The sequence below is a fragment of the Podarcis tiliguerta genome, assembly GCF_965153285.1.
Source record: "Podarcis tiliguerta genome assembly, chromosome: 4".
Lineage (NCBI taxonomy): Eukaryota > Metazoa > Chordata > Lepidosauria > Squamata > Lacertidae > Podarcis > Podarcis tiliguerta.
In genome coordinates, this window is record NC_139537.1 from 75490003 (window position 1) to 75496426 (window position 6424).

General features: G+C 47.9%; 1 protein-coding gene across 2 annotated transcripts in view; it reads left to right on the forward strand.

Annotated features, from left to right (window-relative positions):
* Nucleotides 1-6424, forward strand: part of SH3RF3 (SH3 domain containing ring finger 3) — a 218231-nt gene that overhangs the window by 192856 nt on the left and 18951 nt on the right. The window lies entirely within an intron of this gene.

Here is a 6424-nt window from a genome sequence, read left to right on the forward strand (position 1 = left end):
GCTAGCCGTGGGAGAGCTGGGTCTCCCACGGCTAGCGGATAGCTTCCTGAAGCCTGGAGAGCGAGAGGGGTCAGTGCGCACCGACCCCCTCGCTCTCCAGGCTTCAGCGAAAGCCTGCATTCGCCCCATAGGACGCACACACATTTCCCCTTCATTTTTGGAGGGGAAAAAGTGCGTCCTATAGGGTGAAAAATACGGTAGTTAAAGAGATGCAGCAATGATATCCTGCTAATTCAATGAGACCAATATATGTATATACCGTATTTTTCGCTCCATAGGGCGCACCGGCCCATAGGACGCACCAAGTTTTTTTTTGGGGGGGGGGGAATAAAGAAAAAAAATTTATTTCCCCCCTAGGCGCTTGTGGGGGCCGGGAGCGGGGAGAAGCGCTCTTCTCCCCGCCGCCCGCCTTCATATCAGGTCCAGGGACAGCGGGAAGACGTGCTGCGCCTCCCCGCTGTCCCCGGAGCTTGCGGGGCAGGCAGCGGGGAGAAGTGCTCTTCTCCCCACCGCCCGCCTTCAGAGCAGGTCCGGGGACAGGGGGAAGACGCTCTGCGCCTCCCCTCTGTCCCCGGAGCTTGCGGGGCAGGCAGCGGGGAGAAGCGCTCTTCTCCCCACCGCCCGCCTTCTGAGCAGGTCTGGGGACAGGGGGAAGACGCACTGCGCCTCCCCGCTGTCCCCGGAGCTTGCGGGGCAGGCAGCGGGGAGAAGCGCACTTCTCCCCACTGCCTGCCTTCAGACCAGGTCCGGGGACAGCGGGAAGACGCGCTGCGCCTCCCCGCTGTCCCCGGAGCTTGCAGGGCAGGCAGCGGGGAGAAGCGCTCTTCTCCCCACCGCCCGCCTTCTGAGCAGGTCCCGGGACAGGGGGAAGACGCGCTGCACCTCCCCGCTGTCCCCGGAGCTTGCGGGGCAGGCAGCGGGGAGAAGCTCTCTTCTCCCCACCACCCACCTTCAGAGCAGGTCCGGGGAAAGGGGGAAGACGCGCTGTGCCTCCCCGCTGTCACTGGAGCTTACGGGGCTGGCAGCGGGGAGAAGCACGCGTCTCCCCGCCGTCAGCCTCCAAACCACATCGGGAGACAGCAGGATGGTGGCGTTCCGCCTCCCTGCTGTCCCCCGACCTTGTGGGGCTGGCGCTGGGGTTCTCCTGAAGTCTGGAGAGCGAGAGGGGTTTCAGCGAAAAGCCTGCATTCGCTCCATAGGACGCACACACATTTCCCCTTCATTTTTGGAGGGGAAAAAGTGCGTCCTATGGAGCGAAAAATATGTTAATTCTGCCATGCGTTTCTAAAAATCTGTTCCATTTTTAGATTCGCACGGTAGCCCAAAAGCTCTATAACAGAAGAAAGTTTTGATTTACCTTGCTTGTAGCAGAGTACAGCCTAGGTACCTAACACAACAACATGATACTCGAAACATCAGACTTTGCCTTTGAAAAGAAAAATAACTTTCTTCTTTTCACTCGTTTTTAAAAGCTCTTGACCATAATAAAGCCTGATTTTAAGTGGAGAGTTTCTCCAAGTTGGCTAAAGTTTCACTGCTCACGTGGACTTAGTACACATTTGAATTATATGACCTCATGCTCATATACCTATGAACAGGATTTGGCTTCACTATCCGGTGTTGTTTTTTTACCTTTAGTAGGGGTTTCACTAAGCAAAGGTGCAATTTTATCCACAAAGAGATGCTGGCAAGCAAAGGAGTGAAGAACCTGAGGCCCGGGGTAAAATGTGGTCCTCCAAGCTTCTAGTACAAAACCTGATTGCCCTGTTTTGCAGCCTCCTTGAATGTGTTTGCCTCAGTGGAATATGTCCTTGAACTCTGATAATGCCTCTCACTTTCCCTGGATAGAGAGGGATGTGTGAGTGAGCATTGGTGAAATGTACATTCATTGCTCCAGCCACTTTTGCCTCTTGTCCTGCCCACTTCTGGTATATTGCCTCAGCTTTCCTGATTTTTTTTCTGACCCTCCCAGTTCAGAGACTTGGCACCATTGGAAACTGGGCCTGGCCAAACTAGAGGTGGGTTGAGTTTTTTAAACTAGTAAAGGAATACCCTCAAAGACAGAAGAAAGGGGTTGCGAATGGCCTGGGGAAACTATGACCCTCCCGACAATGCTGGACTCCAACTTCCATCAGCCCCAGCCGTGGTGATGTTGGGAGTTGTAGTCCAAAGCATCTGGATGGCACTAGGTTGGCGAAGGCCGTGCTGGGAGGGAGATGGGTGCAATTTCTATTCTAAAAACTATGCCCTTGTTGCATGCTTTTATCCATTCCTAAGCCATCCCTAAGGGACGCGGGTGGCGCTGTGGGTTAAACCACAGAGCCTAGGACTTGCCGATCAGAAGGTCGGCGGTTCGAATCCCCGCGACGGGGTGAGCTTCCGTTGTTCAGTCCCAGCTACTGCCAACCTAGCAGTTCAAAAGTCAAAGTGCAAGTAGATAAATAGGTACCGCTCCAGCGGGAAGGTAAACGGCATTTCCATGCGCTGCTCTGGTTCACCAGAAGTGGCTTAGTTCATGCTGGCCACATGACCCGGAAGCTGTTTGCGGACAAACGCCAGCTCCCTCGGCCAATAAAGTGAGATGAGCACCGCAACCCCAGAGTCGGTCACGACTGGACCTAATGGTCAGGGATCCCTTTACCTTTACCTTAAGCCATCCCTATACAGTCATACCTCATGTTACGTCCACTTCATGTTACGTTCTTTCAGGTTACCTCCCGCAGAGACCCGGAAGTACCAGAAAAGGTTACTTCCGTGTTTCGCCGCTCGCGCATGTGCAGACGTGCAAAATGACGCCATACGCAGAAGTGGCGAATCGCAACCTGCGCGAGTGCAGATGCGCCACTGCGGGTTGCACTCTTTTCATGTTGCAAACAGGCCTCCGGAACAGATCCCATTTGCAACCAGAGGTACCACTGTATTTATTCTTTTCTGCCATTGTTTTCCTCCATATTCTCCCCAGTTACTTCATGTCCCATTGCTCCCTCTTGAAACTTCTTGTTTATTGTCAAATCTTTGATTTCAAGTAATGCTCTTCTTATCTACCTCCTGGGGTAAGAAACCTGTGGCCCTCCAGATGTTAATGGACTAACCCTCCATCCATCCAAATTACAGTCCGAAACATCTGGCAGGTGTCAAGTTGGGAAAGGCTTGCTTTAGCAGAGTTTAGTATTGTATGTCTATGGAACTGCAGCCCACGACATATAATACAAGTTGGTTCAGATTGAGTTTATTTGTTAAAAGTCTCTGGATAGAATTTCCTCTTCCAGCTAGCTTAAATATTGCCTGATAAGGTAATTACAAAATACCCAACGATTTCTTATGAGTTGATTACTCTTATGCCACTTTCCCTTGTAAATAATGTGGCTACTTTTTGCCATCTCATATAAAACTACTTACATGAATGAAGTGATGTGGCCTCAGTCGCTTAATCTGATGAAGTAAATCACACTGGGTGGTTGTTCTTTCTGAAGAACCCCCTCATTTGGTTTCTGATGAGAATTTTGATTAAACTTCTCGAAAACATCCGGCACAGTGGCTCCTCCTAAAATGAAAGATAAGTTGTTGCTTCTGGGAACAGTTCGTTAATTTATCATCAGCCGCAGTGCATCTTTATTGCTTTTTGATGCCTGGAATGTATCCCAAACTATTTGAAAACCAACTATCTGAAACTATCATTTGTTCTACGTTAGCAGTGAAATCTGTCCAAAAAGCTTAACTTAGAGCTAAATTACCATATGGGCTTAAAGATGTATTGATCCATGTGAGGCTGAGACTGCGTCTGGCTCTCAGTCCCTCTTCTGATGCAAGTTTTTCTGTCTCTCGGCCTGGGTCACAACTTCTCTAGTGACCCTCCTTGTTACTAACTAGGAAAAGCAAGTAAAGGTAAAGGGACCCCTGACCATTAGGTCCAGTCGTGACCAACTCTGGGGTTGCGGCGCTCATCTCGCTTTACTGGCTGAGGGAGCCGGCGTACAGCTTCTGGGTCATGTGGCCAGCATGACTAAGCCGCTTCTAGCGAACCAGAGCAGCGCACGGAAACGCCATTTACCTTCCCGCCGGAGCGGTACCTATTTATCTACTTGCACTTTGACGTGTTTTCGAACTGCTAGGTTGGCAGGAGCAGGGACCGAGCAACGGGAGCTCACCCCGTCACGGGGATTCGATCCGCCGACCTTCTGATCAGCAAGTCCTAGGCTGTGTGGTTTAACCCACAGCGCCACCCGCTGGGAGATGTCCAGGGGCTTATATTGTGTAAGCCCCTAAAAATGATCTGCAATGCATGTGACATGTTCAGTTGCTGAAGGGAAGATCTCCCTACTCCGGTGGGTCATATTAAATACCAGTAATAATGCATCTTGCCCAGTGTATGGAAAACAAGGTATGGATGACGAGCGTGTTTTAAAAATTGAGAATGGGTTGTTGTTTTTCCCAGGATTCGGGGAGGGAGTTCAACTCTCACCACCCATACAATATTTATTCATTTGTATAGCTATAAAATAAAGTTATTGGGGAGGCAGGACATAAAGGCCTTGGGTGAAAAGCACAGGGTCTGGGTCAGTTCATATGGGGAGAGGCGGTTCTTAGGATACTGAGTTCCTGAGCCATGTAAGGCTTTACATTTAGCCTGGTAGCCATAGGTAGGGATCAGGAGGGAATTCAGTTCAGTTTGCGTTTACTTAATTCCATTTAAACTTAGTTAATTTGCACTTCCCGAAGAAATCTGTGAACCAGAAAGCAGCCAGCCTTTAAAATGCACACTTCTCTGAATTTTGTAATGCAACTGTACTTTGAAGTAGTATACAAACATGCATTTTTACCAGGGTGAAATGTGAGCAAGAGAGTACATATGTTGATGAAAATATTCAAAACTGCATTATTTTAGGGGGGAAATGCTGTATGTTAAATAAAGATGTCTATATTTGGAGAAATTCACACTAAAATTCTGATGATGATTTTTTTTAAAAAGTAACAAACTGATGCGGAAAACTGAGAAATGGAAAGAAACTTAAACATGCAGTTTCACCCATAGAGCAACCATGCAGCCAAGTGAGTGGGCTGATAGAGGATAGATGGATCTCTCCATTCCCCCTCTGACCCCCACTTTCTTTCTGCACTGGCTGCAGAGGAACAGAAGCCGGTCCCCTCAGTTCTGCTCCACTTCTCCGGCCTACTAGATAGAAGACAATTACAGAGAGTGGGGGGAGGACTGCTAAAATGTGAGCATCCTTCATTTCTATGCTGGCTCTGGAGGAGGAAGCTTCCCTTCTGCTGAAGGAAGCATGGAAACACAGGATACTAGCTTATTTGCAAGCTGGTAAAAGAACCAGCCAACATGTGGTCTAGTCATTTTTCTGGACTTATTTACAAGGCTTCAAAAAAAACATACAGAAAATAAACTGCAGCCCTAGAGAGCATAAAAATCATGGGCAGTGCCTGCTGCTATACATTTAAATTTAGCTGTCCTATTCCAGTATGAAATGGAATGTTGTCAGCTATCTGAGTATTCCTTACTCAGTGTTCAAAGCTGTAACAGGGTTGTCTGTAGAAAGTTATTTGATAATAAGCAGTAGTATGCTTAACCAGTTTTGCATTGTTTTCATTCGCTAGAATGAAATCAGTGGAAACATACAATCTGATTAGACACTTGTCTTGAACCTTTCTGCCGAAGCAAAATGTGAATTATTTTGAACTATTTCTTTCATCACAAAACATTTTTTTTAAAGTCGTCCAAATTGCTCACTCATTCAAGAGACTTCTGTGCTCATTGAGTAACCCATAGTCTGTGCATTAGAAGAACAAATCATTCTGAAGACACAGTTGACTAAGTGTTAACATCTGTATTTCAACTATCTCTTGTCTAAGCTTGTTCAAAAAGAAGGGAAGTGCTTTTATCTCTACATAACTGCTAGGGAGGGAGGAATTTCTATTTCTGAAATATTTGGCAATGGCCAACTCTTTTATGTAACGTGATTAGAGTATGTTCAAATTCCCACTCCCATACAGCATCTTAAACAGAAAAGCACATTAATTGTGAATTGTAAGCATACTACAAGGGATGCGGGTGGCGCTGTGGGTTAAACCACAGAGCCTAGGATTTGCCGATCAGAAGGTCGGTGGTTCGAATCTCTGTGATGGGGTGAGCTCCCGTTGCTCGGTCCCAGCTCCTGCCAACCTAGCAGTTCGAAAGTATATCAAAGTGCAAGTAGATAAATAGGTACCACTCTGGCGGGAAGGTAAACGGCGTTTCCGTGTGCTGCTCTGGTTTGCCAGAAGCAGCTTAGTCATGCTGGCCACATGACCTGGAAGCCAGTAAAGCGAGATGAGCCAGTAAAGCAAGATGAGCGCCGCAACACGACCTAATGGTCAGGGGTCCCTTTACCTTTACCTTTAAGCATACTACAAGTACCTTCAGTAGTACACT